We start from the raw sequence: 13,554 nt of genomic DNA, 5'->3' as shown, positions 1-13,554 counted from the left end.
ACTAAAAAAATTTTTTTTGATCGAGGATGTACTAAACAAATTTTTTTTAGATCGAGGATCTACTAAAAAAATTTTTTTTAGATCGAGGATGTACTAAAAAAATTTTTTTAGATCGAAGATGTACTAAAAAAATTTTTTTAGATCGAGGATGTACTAAAAAAAATTTTTTCATATCAAGGATGAACTAAAAAATTTTTTTTTAGATCCAGGATGTACTAAAAAAATTTTTTTTGATCGAGGATGTACTAAAAAAATTTTTTTAGATCGAGGATGTACTAAAAAAAATTTTTTCATATCAAGGATGTACTAAAAAATTTTTTTTTAGATCGAGGATGTACTAAAAAAATTTTTTTTGATCGAGGATGTACTAAAAAAATTTTTTTAGATCGAGGATGTACTAAAAAAAATTTTTTCATATCAAGGATGAACTAAAAAATTTTTTTTTTAGATCCAGGATGTACTAAAAAAATTTTTTTTGATCGAGGATGTACTAAAAAAATTTTTTTAGATCGAGGATGTACTAAAAAAAATTTTTTCATATCAAGGATGTACTAAAAAATTTTTTTTTAGATCGAGGATGTACTAAAAAAATTTTTTTTGATCGAGGATGTACTAAAAAAATTTTTTAGATCGAGGATGTACTAAAAAAAATTTTTTCATATCAAGGATGTACTATAAAAATTTTTTTTAGATCGAGGATGTACTAAAAAAATTTTTTTTGATCTAGGATGTACTAAAAAAATTTTTTTTAGATCGAGGATGTACTAAAAAAATTTTTTTAGATCGAGGATGTACTAAAAAAATTTTTTTAGATCGAGGATGTACTAAAAACAATTTTTTCATATCAAGGATGTACTAAAAAAATTTTTTTTAGATCGAGGATGTACTAAAAAAATTTTTTTTGATCGAGGATGTACTAAAAAAATTTTTTTAGATCGAGGATGTACTAAAAAAAATTTTTTCATATCAAGGATGTACTAAAAAAATTTTTTTTAGATCGAGGATGTACTAAAAAAATTTTTTTTGATCTAGGATGTACTAAAAAAAATTTTTTTAGATCGAGGATGTACTAAAAAAATTTTTTTAGATCGAGGATGTACTAAAAAAATTTTTTTCATATCAAGGATGTACTAAAAAAATTTTTTTTAGATCGAGGATGTACTAAAAAAATTCTTTTTGATCGAGGATGTACTAAAAAAATTTTTTTCATATCACGGATGTACTAAAAAAATTTTTTTTAGATCGAGGATGTACTAAAAAAATTTTTTTTGATCGAGGATGTACTAAAAAAATTTTTTTTGATCGAGGATGTACTAAAAAAATTTTTTCATATCAAGGATGTACTAAAAAATTTTTTTTTAGATCGAGGATGTACTAAAAAAATTTTTTTTGATCGAGGATGTACTAAAAAAATTTTTTAGATCGAGGATGTACTAAAAAAAATTTTTTCATATCAAGGATGTACTATAAAAATTTTTTTTAGATCGAGGATGTACTAAAAAAATTTTTTTTGATCGAGGATGTACTAAAAAAAATTTTTTCATATCAAGGATGTACTAAAAAAATTTTTTTTAGATCGAGGATGTACTAAAAAAATTTTTTTTAGATCGAGGATGTACTAAAAAAATTTTTTTTAGATCGAGGATGTACTAAAAAAATTTTTTTTGATCGAGGATGTACTAAAAAAATTTTTTTTGATCGAGGATGTACTAAAAAAATTTTTTTTGATCGAGGATGTACTAAAAAAAATTTTTTCATATCAAGGATGTACTAAACAAATTTTTTTTAGATCGAGGATCTACTAAAAAAATTTTTTTTAGATCGAGGATGTACTAAAAAAATTTTTTTAGACCGAAGATGTACTAAAAAAATTTTTTTGATCGAGGATGTACTAAAAAAATTTTTTCATATCAAGGATGTACTAAAAATTTTTTTTTTAGATCGAGGATGTACTGAAAAAATTTTTTTTGATCGAGGATGTACTAAAAAAATTTTTTAGATCGAGGATGTACTAAAAAAAATTTTTTCATATCAAGGATGTACTAAAAAAATTTTTTTTAGATCGAGGATGTACTAAAAAAATTTTTTTTAGATCGAGGATGTACTAAAAAAATTTTTTAGATCGAGGATGTACTAAAAAAAATTTTTTCATATCAAGGATGTACTAAAAAAATTTTTTTTAGATCGAGGATGTACTAAAAAAATTTTTTTTGATCGAGGATGTACTAAAAAAATTTTTTTTGATCGAGGATGTACTAAAAAAAATTTTTTCATATCAAGGATGTACTAAAAAAATTTTTTTTAGATCGAGGATGTACTAAAAAAATTTTTTTTGATCGAGGATGTACTAAACAAATTTTTTTTAGATCGAGGATCTACTAAAAAAATTTTTTTTAGATCGAGGATGTACTAAAAAAATTTTTTTAGATCGAAGATGTACTAAAAAAATTTTTTTAGATCGAGGATGTACTAAAAAAAATTTTTTCATATCAAGGATGAACTAAAAAATTTTTTTTTTAGATCCAGGATGTACTAAAAAAATTTTTTTTGATCGAGGATGTACTAAAAAAATTTTTTTAGATCGAGGATGTACTAAAAAAAATTTTTTCATATCAAGGATGTACTAAAAAATTTTTTTTTAGATCGAGGATGTACTAAAAAAATTTTTTTTGATCGAGGATGTACTAAAAAAATTTTTTTAGATCGAGGATGTACTAAAAAAAATTTTTTCATATCAAGGATGAACTAAAAAATTTTTTTTTTAGATCCAGGATGTACTAAAAAAATTTTTTTTGATCGAGGATGTACTAAAAAAATTTTTTTAGATCGAGGATGTACTAAAAAAAATTTTTTCATATCAAGGATGTACTAAAAAATTTTTTTTTAGATCGAGGATGTACTAAAAAAATTTTTTTTGATCGAGGATGTACTAAAAAAATTTTTTAGATCGAGGATGTACTAAAAAAAATTTTTTCATATCAAGGATGTACTATAAAAATTTTTTTTAGATCGAGGATGTACTAAAAAAATTTTTTTTGATCTAGGATGTACTAAAAAAATTTTTTTTAGATCGAGGATGTACTAAAAAAATTTTTTTAGATCGAGGATGTACTAAAAAAATTTTTTTAGATCGAGGATGTACTAAAAACAATTTTTTCATATCAAGGATGTACTAAAAAAATTTTTTTTAGATCGAGGATGTACTAAAAAAATTTTTTTTGATCGAGGATGTACTAAAAAAATTTTTTTAGATCGAGGATGTACTAAAAAAAATTTTTTCATATCAAGGATGTACTAAAAAAATTTTTTTTAGATCGAGGATGTACTAAAAAAATTTTTTTTGATCTAGGATGTACTAAAAAAAATTTTTTTATATCGAGGATGTACTAAAAAAATTTTTTTAGATCGAGGATGTACTAAAAAAATTTTTTTCATATCAAGGATGTACTAAAAAAATTTTTTTTAGATCGAGGATGTACTAAAAAAATTCTTTTTGATCGAGGATGTACTAAAAAAATTTTTTTCATATCACGGATGTACTAAAAAAATTTTTTTTAGATCGAGGATGTACTAAAAAAATTTTTTTTGATCGAGGATGTACTAAAAAAATTTTTTTTGATCGAGGATGTACTAAAAAAATTTTTTCATATCAAGGATGTACTAAAAAATTTTTTTTTAGATCGAGGATGTACTAAAAAAATTTTTTTTGATCGAGGATGTACTAAAAAAATTTTTTAGATCGAGGATGTACTAAAAAAAATTTTTTCATATCAAGGATGTACTATAAAAATTTTTTTTAGATCGAGGATGTACTAAAAAATTTTTTTTTGATCTAGGATGTACTAAAAAAATTTTTTTTAGATCGAGGATGTACTAAAAAAATTTTTTTAGATCGAGGATGTACTAAACAAATTTTTTTTAGATCGAGGATCTACTAAAAAAATTTTTTTTAGATCGAGGATGTACTAAAAAAATTTTTTTAGACCGAAGATGTACTAAAAAAATTTTTTTGATCGAGGATGTACTAAAAAAATTTTTTCATATCAAGGATGTACTAAAAATTTTTTTTTTAGATCGAGGATGTACTGAAAAAATTTTTTTTGATCGAGGATGTACTAAAAAAATTTTTTAGATCGAGGATGTACTAAAAAAAATTTTTTCATATCAAGGATGTACTAAAAAAATTTTTTTTAGATAGAGGATGTACTAAAAAAATTTTTTTTGATCTAGGATGTACTAAAAAAATTTTTTTTAGATCGAGGATGTACTAAAAAAATTTTTTTAGATCGAGGATGTACTAAAAAAATTTTTTTAGATCGAGGATGTACTAAAAACAATTTTTTTCATATCAAGGATGTACTAAAAAATTTTTCTTTAGATCGAGGATGTACTAAAAAAATTTTTTTTGATCGAGGATGTACTAAAAAAAATTTTTTCATATCAAGGATGTACTAAAAAAATTTTTTTTAGATCGAGGATGTACTAAAAAAATTTTTTTTAGATCGAGGATGTACTAAAAAAATTTTTTTTAGATCGAGGATGTACTAAAAAAATTTTTTTTGATCGAGGATGTACTAAAAAAATTTTTTTTGATCGAGGATGTACTAAAAAAATTTTTTTTGATCGAGGATGTACTAAAAAAAATTTTTTCATATCAAGGATGTACTAAACAAATTTTTTTTAGATCGAGGATCTACTAAAAAAATTTTTTTTAGATCGAGGATGTACTAAAAAAATTTTTTTAGACCGAAGATGTACTAAAAAAATTTTTTTGATCGAGGATGTACTAAAAAAATTTTTTCATATCAAGGATGTACTAAAAATTTTTTTTTTAGATCGAGGATGTACTGAAAAAATTTTTTTTGATCGAGGATGTACTAAAAAAATTTTTTAGATCGAGGATGTACTAAAAAAAATTTTTTCATATCAAGGATGTACTAAAAAAATTTTTTTTAGATCGAGGATGTACTAAAAAAATTTTTTTTAGATCGAGGATGTACTAAAAAAATTTTTTTAGATCGAGGATGTACTAAAAAAAATTTTTTCATATCAAGGATGTACTAAACAAATTTTTTTTAGATCGAGGATCTACTAAAAAAATTTTTTTTAGATCGAGGATGTACTAAAAAAATTTTTTTAGACCGAAGATGTACTAAAAAAATTTTTTTGATCGAGGATGTACTAAAAAAATTTTTTCATATCAAGGATGTACTAAAAATTTTTTTTTTAGATCGAGGATGTACTGAAAAAATTTTTTTTGATCGAGGATGTACTAAAAAAATTTTTTAGATCGAGGATGTACTAAAAAAAATTTTTTCATATCAAGGATGTACTAAAAAAATTTTTTTTAGATCGAGGATGTACTAAAAAAATTTTTTTTGATCTAGGATGTACTAAAAAAATTTTTTTTAGATCGAGGATGTACTAAAAAAATTTTTTTAGATCGAGGATGTACTAAAAAAATTTTTTTAGATCGAGGATGTACTAAAAACAATTTTTTTCATATCAAGGATGTACTAAAAAATTTTTCTTTAGATCGAGGATGTACTAAAAAAATTTTTTTTGATCGAGGATGTACTAAAAAAAATTTTTTCATATCAAGGATGTACTAAAAAAATTTTTTTTAGATCGAGGATGTACTAAAAAAATTTTTTTTAGATCGAGGATGTACTAAAAAAATTTTTTTTAGATCGAGGATGTACTAAAAAAATTTTTTTTGATCGAGGATGTACTAAAAAAATTTTTTTTGATCGAGGATGTACTAAAAAAATTTTTTTTGATCGAGGATGTACTAAAAAAAATTTTTTCATATCAAGGATGTACTAAACAAATTTTTTTTAGATCGAGGATCTACTAAAAAAATTTTTTTTAGATCGAGGATGTACTAAAAAAATTTTTTTAGACCGAAGATGTACTAAAAAAATTTTTTTGATCGAGGATGTACTAAAAAAATTTTTTCATATCAAGGATGTACTAAAAATTTTTTTTTTAGATCGAGGATGTACTGAAAAAATTTTTTTTGATCGAGGATGTACTAAAAAAATTTTTTAGATCGAGGATGTACTAAAAAAAATTTTTTCATATCAAGGATGTACTAAAAAAATTTTTTTTAGATCGAGGATGTACTAAAAAAATTTTTTTTAGATCGAGGATGTACTAAAAAAATTTTTTAGATCGAGGATGTACTAAAAAAAATTTTTTCATATCAAGGATGTACTAAAAAAATTTTTTTTAGATCGAGGATGTACTAAAAAAATTTTTTTTGATCGAGGATGTACTAAAAAAATTTTTTTTGATCGAGGATGTACTAAAAAAAATTTTTTCATATCAAGGATGTACTAAAAAAATTTTTTTTAGATCGAGGATGTACTAAAAAAATTTTTTTTGATCGAGGATGTACTAAACAAATTTTTTTTAGATCGAGGATCTACTAAAAAAATTTTTTTTAGATCGAGGATGTACTAAAAAAATTTTTTTAGATCGAAGATGTACTAAAAAAATTTTTTTAGATCGAGGATGTACTAAAAAAAATTTTTTCATATCAAGGATGAACTAAAAAATTTTTTTTGATCGAGGATGTACTAAAAAAATTTTTTTTGATCGAGGATGTACTAAAAAAAATTTTTTCATATCAAGGATGTACTAAAAAAATTTTTTTTAGATCGAGGATGTACTAAAAAAATTTTTTTTAGATCGAGGATGTACTAAAAAAATTTTTTTTAGATCGAGGATGTACTAAAAAAATTTTTTTTGATCGAGGATGTACTGAAAAAATTTTTTTTGATCGAGGATGTACTAAAAAAATTTTTTTTGATCGAGGATGTACTAAAAAAAATTTTTTCATATCAAGGATGTACTAAAAAAATTTTTTTTAGATCGAGGATGTACTAAAAAAATTTTTTTTAGATCGAGGATGTACTAAAAAAATTTTTTTAGATCGAGGATGTACTAAAAAAAATTTTTTCATATCAAGGATGTACTAAACAAATTTTTTTTAGATCGAGGATCTACTAAAAAAATTTTTTTTAGATCGAGGATGTACTAAAAAAATTTTTTTAGACCGAAGATGTACTAAAAAAATTTTTTTGATCGAGGATGTACTAAAAAAATTTTTTCATATCAAGGATGTACTAAAAATTTTTTTTTTAGATCGAGGATGTACTGAAAAAATTTTTTTTGATCGAGGATGTACTAAAAAAATTTTTTAGATCGAGGATGTACTAAAAAAAATTTTTTCATATCAAGGATGTACTAAAAAAATTTTTTTTAGATCGAGGATGTACTAAAAAAATTTTTTTTGATCGAGGATGTACTAAAAAAATTTTTTTTGATCGAGGATGTACTAAAAAAAATTTTTTCATATCAAGGATGTACTAAAAAATTTTTTTTAGATCGAGGATGTACTAAAAAAATTTTTTTTGATCAAGGATGTACTAAAAAAATTTTTTTCATATCAAGGATGAACTTAAAAATTTTTTTTTTAGATCGAGGATGTACTATAAAAATTTTTTCATATCAAGGATGTACTAAAAAATTTTTTTTAGATCGAGGATGTACTAAAAAAATTTTTTTCATATCAAGGATGTACTAAAAAAAATTTTTTTAGATCGAGGATGTAGTAAAAAAATTTTTTTAGATCGAGGATGTACTAAAAAAATTTTTTTAGATCGAGGATGTACTAAAAAAAATTTTTTCATATCAAGGATGAACTAAAAAATTTTTTTTTTAGATCGAGGATGTACTAGAAAAATTTTTTTTGATCGAGGATGTACTAAAAAAATTTTCTTAGATCGAGGATGTACTAAAAAACATTTTTTCATATCAAGGATGTACTAAAAATTTTTTTTTTAGATCGAGGATGTACTAAAAAAATTTTTTTTGATCGAGGATGTACTAAAAAAATTTTTTAGATCGAGGATGTACTAAAAAAAATTTTTTCATATCAAGGATGTACTAAAAAAATTTTTTTTAGATCGAGGATGTACTAAAAAAATTTTTTTTGATCGAGGATGTACTAAAAAAATTTTTTTTGATCGAGGATGTACTAAAAAAATTTTTTTTGATCGAGGATGTACTAAAAAAAAATTTTTTCATATCAAGGATGTACTAAACAAATTTTTTTTAGATCGAGGATCTACTAAAAAAATTTTTTTTAGATCGAGGATGTACTAAAAAAATTTTTTTAGACCGAAGATGTACTAAAAAAATTTTTTTGATCGAGGATGTACTAAAAAAATTTTTTCATATCAAGGATGTACTAAAAATTTTTTTTTTAGATCGAGGATGTACTGAAAAAATTTTTTTTGATCGAGGATGTACTAAAAAAATTTTTTAGATCGAGGATGTACTAAAAAAAATTTTTTCATATCAAGGATGTACTAAAAAAATTTTTTTTAGATCGAGGATGTACTAAAAAAATTTTTTTTAGATCGAGGATGTACTAAAAAAATTTTTTAGATCGAGGATGTACTAAAAAAAATTTTTTCATATCAAGGATGTACTAAAAAAATTTTTTTTAGATCGAGGATGTACTAAAAAAATTTTTTTTGATCGAGGATGTACTAAAAAAATTTTTTTTGATCGAGGATGTACTAAAAAAAATTTTTTCATATCAAGGATGTACTAAAAAAATTTTTTTTAGATCGAGGATGTACTAAAAAAATTTTTTTTGATCGAGGATGTACTAAACAAATTTTTTTTAGATCGAGGATCTACTAAAAAAATTTTTTTTAGATCGAGGATGTACTAAAAAAATTTTTTTAGATCGAAGATGTACTAAAAAAATTTTTTTAGATCGAGGATGTACTAAAAAAAATTTTTTCATATCAAGGATGAACTAAAAAATTTTTTTTGATCGAGGATGTACTAAAAAAATTTTTTTTGATCGAGGATGTACTAAAAAAAATTTTTTCATATCAAGGATGTACTAAAAAAATTTTTTTTAGATCGAGGATGTACTAAAAAAATTTTTTTTAGATCGAGGATGTACTAAAAAAATTTTTTTTAGATCGAGGATGTACTAAAAAAATTTTTTTTGATCGAGGATGTACTGAAAAAATTTTTTTTGATCGAGGATGTACTAAAAAAATTTTTTTTGATCGAGGATGTACTAAAAAAAATTTTTTCATATCAAGGATGTACTAAAAAAATTTTTTTTTAGATCGAGGATGTACTAAAAAAATTTTTTTTAGATCGAGGATGTACTAAAAAAATTTTTTTAGATCGAGGATGTACTAAAAAAAATTTTTTCATATCAAGGATGTACTAAACAAATTTTTTTTAGATCGAGGATCTACTAAAAAAATTTTTTTTAGATCGAGGATGTACTAAAAAAATTTTTTTAGACCGAAGATGTACTAAAAAAATTTTTTTGATCGAGGATGTACTAAAAAAATTTTTTCATATCAAGGATGTACTAAAAATTTTTTTTTTAGATCGAGGATGTACTGAAAAAATTTTTTTTGATCGAGGATGTACTGAAAAAATTTTTTAGATCGAGGATGTACTAAAAAAAATTTTTTCATATCAAGGATGTACTAAAAAAATTTTTTTTAGATCGAGGATGTACTAAAAAAATTTTTTTTGATCGAGGATGTACTAAAAAAATTTTTTTTGATCGAGGATGTACTAAAAAAAATTTTTTCATATCAAGGATGTACTAAAAAATTTTTTTTAGATCGAGGATGTACTAAAAAAATTTTTTTTGATCAAGGATGTACTAAAAAAATTTTTTTCATATCAAGGATGAACTTAAAAATTTTTTTTTTAGATCGAGGATGTACTATAAAAATTTTTTCATATCAAGGATGTACTAAAAAATTTTTTTTAGATCGAGGATGTACTAAAAAAATTTTTTTCATATCAAGGATGTACTAAAAAAAATTTTTTTAGATCGAGGATGTAGTAAAAAAATTTTTTTAGATCGAGGATGTACTAAAAAAATTTTTTTAGATCGAGGATGTACTAAAAAAAATTTTTTCATATCAAGGATGAACTAAAAAATTTTTTTTTTAGATCGAGGATGTACTAGAAAAATTTTTTTTGATCGAGGATGTACTAAAAAAATTTTCTTAGATCGAGGATGTACTAAAAAACATTTTTTCATATCAAGGATGTACTAAAAATTTTTTTTTTAGATCGAGGATGTACTAAAAAAATTTTTTTTGATCGAGGATGTACTAAAAAAATTTTTTAGATCGAGGATGTACTAAAAAAAATTTTTTCATATCAAGGATGTACTAAAAAAATTTTTTTTAGATCGAGGATGTACTAAAAAAATTTTTTTTGATCGAGGATGTACTAAAAAAATTTTTTTTGATCGAGGATGTACTAAAAAAAATTTTTTCATATCAAGGATGTACTAAAAAAATTTTTTTTAGATCGAGGATGTACTAAAAAAATTTTTTTTGATCGAGGATGTACTAAACAAATTTTTTTTAGATCGAGGATCTACTAAAAAAATTTTTTTTAGATCGAGGATGTACTAAAAAAATTTTTTTAGATCGAAGATGTACTAAAAAAATTTTTTCATATCAAGGATGTACTAAAAAAATTTTTTTTAGATCGAGGATGTACTAAAAAAAATTTTTTTGATCGAGGATGTACTAAAAAAATTTTTTTTGATCGAGGATGTACTAAAAAAAATTTTTTCATATCAAGGATGTACTAAAAAAATTTTTTTTGATCGAGGATGTACTAAAAAAATTTTTTTTAAATCGAGGATGTACTAAAAAAATTTTTTTAGATCGAGGATGTACTAAAAAAATTTTTTTTAGATCGAGGATGTACTAAAAAAATTTTTTTTGATCGAGGATGTACTATAAAAAATTTTTTAGATCGAGGATGTACTAAAAACAATTTTTTCATAGCAAGGATGTACTAAAAAAATTTTTTTTAGATCGAGGATGTACTAAAAAAATTTTTTTTGATCGAGGATGTACTAAAAAAATTTTTTTAGATCGAGGATGTACTAAAAAAAATTTTTTCATATCAAGGATGTACTAAAAAAATTTTTTTTAGATCGAGGATGTACTAAAAAAATTTTTTTTGATCTAGGATGTGCTAAAAAAAATTTTTTCAGATCGAGGATGTACTAAAAAAATTTTTTTAGATCGAGGATGTACTAAAAAAATTTTTTTCATATCAAGGATGTACTAAAAAAATTTTTTTTAGATCGAGGATGTACTAAAAAAATTTTTTTTGATCGAGGATGTGCTAAAAAAATTTTTTTTGATCGAGGATGTACTAAAAAAATTTTTTTCATATCAAGGATGTACTAAAAAAATTTTTTTAGATCGAGGATGTACTAAAAAAATTTTTTTTGATCGAGGATGTACTAAAAAAATTTTTTTAGATCGAGGATGTACTAAAAAAAATTTTTTCATATCAAGGATGTACTAAACAAATTTTTTTTAGATCGAGGATCTACTAAAAAAATTTTTTTTAGATCGAGGATGTACTAAAAAAATTTTTTTAGATCGAGGATGTACTAAAAAAATTTTTTCATATCAAGGATGTACTAAAAAATTTTTTTTAGATCGAGGATGTACTAAAAAAATTTTTTTTGATCGAGGATGTACTAAAAAAATTTTTTTCATATCAAGGATGTACTAAAAAAATTTTTTTTAGATCGAGGATGTACTAAAAAATTTTTTTAGATCGAGGATGTACTAAAAAAAATTTTTTCATATCAAGGATGTACTAAACAATTTTTTTTTTAGATCGAGGATGTATTAAAAAATATTTTTTGATCGAGGATGTACTAAAAAATTTTCTTAAGATCGAGGATGTACTAAAAAAATTTTTTTCATATCAAGGATGTGCTAAAAAAATTTTTTTTAGATCGAGGATGTACTAAAAAAATTTTTTTAGATCGAGGATGTACTAAAAAAATTTTTTCAGATCGAGGATGTACTAAAAAATTTTTTTAGATCGAGGATGTACTAAAAAAAATTTTTTCATATCAAGGATGTACTAAACAAATTTTTTTTAGATCGAGGATCTACTAAAAAAATTTTTTTTAGATCGAGGATGTACTAAAAAAATTTTTTTAGATCGAGGATGTACTAAAAAAATTTTTTCATATCAAGGATGTACTAAAAAATTTTTTTTAGATCGAGGATGTACTAAAAAAATTTTTTTTGATCGAGGATGTACTAAAAAAATTTTTTTCATATCAAGGATGTACTAAAAAAATTTTTTTTAGATCGAGGATGTACTAAAAAAATTTTTTTTCATATCAAGGATGTACTAAATTTTTTTTTTTTAGATCGAGGATGTACTAAAAAATTTTTTTCATATGAAGGATGTACTAAAAAAATTTTTTTTAGATCAAGGATGTACTAAAACAATTTTTTTTGTTCGAGGATGTACTAAAATAATTTTTTTTAGATCGAGGATGTACTAAAAAAATTTTTTTCATATCAAAGATGTACTAAAAACATTTGTTTTAGATCGAGGATGTACTAAAAAAATTGTTTTTGATCGAGGATGTACTAAAAAAATTTTTTTTAGATCGAGGATGTACTAAAAAATTTTTTTTTTGATCGAAGATGTACTAAAAAAATTTTTTTTAGATCGAGGATGTACTAAAAAAATTTTTTTCATATCAAGGATGTACTAAAAAATTTTTTTTTAGATCGAGGATGTACTAAAAAAATTTTTTTTGATCGATGATGTACTAAAAAAATTTTTTTAGATCGAGGATGTACTAAAAAAAATTTTTTCATATCAAGGATGTACTAAAAAATTTTTTTTTAGATCGAGGATGTACTAAAAAAAATTTTTTCATATCAATGATGTACTAAAAAAATTTTGTTTAGATCGAGGATATACTAAAAAAATTTTTTTAGATCGAGGATGTACTAAAAAAATTTTTTTAGATCGAGGATGTACTAAAAAAAATTTTTTCATATCAAGGATGTACTAAAAAAATTTTTTTTAGATCGAGGATGTACTAAAAAAATTTTTTTTGATCGAGGATGTACTAAAAAAATTTTTTTAGATCGAGGATGTACTAAAAAAAATTTTTTCATATCAAGGATGTACTAAAAAAATTTTTTTTAGATCGAGGATGTACTAAAAAAATTTTTTTTGATCGAGGATGTACTAAAAAAATTTTTTTTAAATCGAGGATGTACTAAAAAAATTTTTTTAGATCGAGGATGTACTAAAAAAATTTTTTTCATATCAAGGATGTACTAAAAATTTTTTTTTTAGATCGAGGATGTACTAAAAAAATTTTTTTTGATCGAGGATGTACTAAAAAAATTTTTTTCATATCAAGGATGTACTAAAAAAATTTTTTTTAGATCGAGGATGTACTAAAAAAATTTTTTTTGATCGAGGATGTACTAAAACAATTTTTTTTAGATCAAGGATGTACTAAAAAAATTTTCTTAAGATCGAGGATGTAGTAAAAAAATTTTTTTTGATCGAGGATGTACTAAAAATTTTTTTCAAATCGAGGATGTACTAAAAAATTTTTTTAGATCGAGGATGTACTAAAAAAAATTTTTTCATATCAAGGATGTACTAAACAATTTTTTTTTTAGA

Source organism: Anopheles nili, unplaced genomic scaffold (genome assembly GCF_943737925.1).
Source record: "Anopheles nili unplaced genomic scaffold, idAnoNiliSN_F5_01 U_low_cov_15, whole genome shotgun sequence".
Taxonomy (NCBI): Eukaryota; Metazoa; Arthropoda; class Insecta; order Diptera; family Culicidae; genus Anopheles; species Anopheles nili.
Note: the sequence above shows the minus strand (reverse complement) of the source record.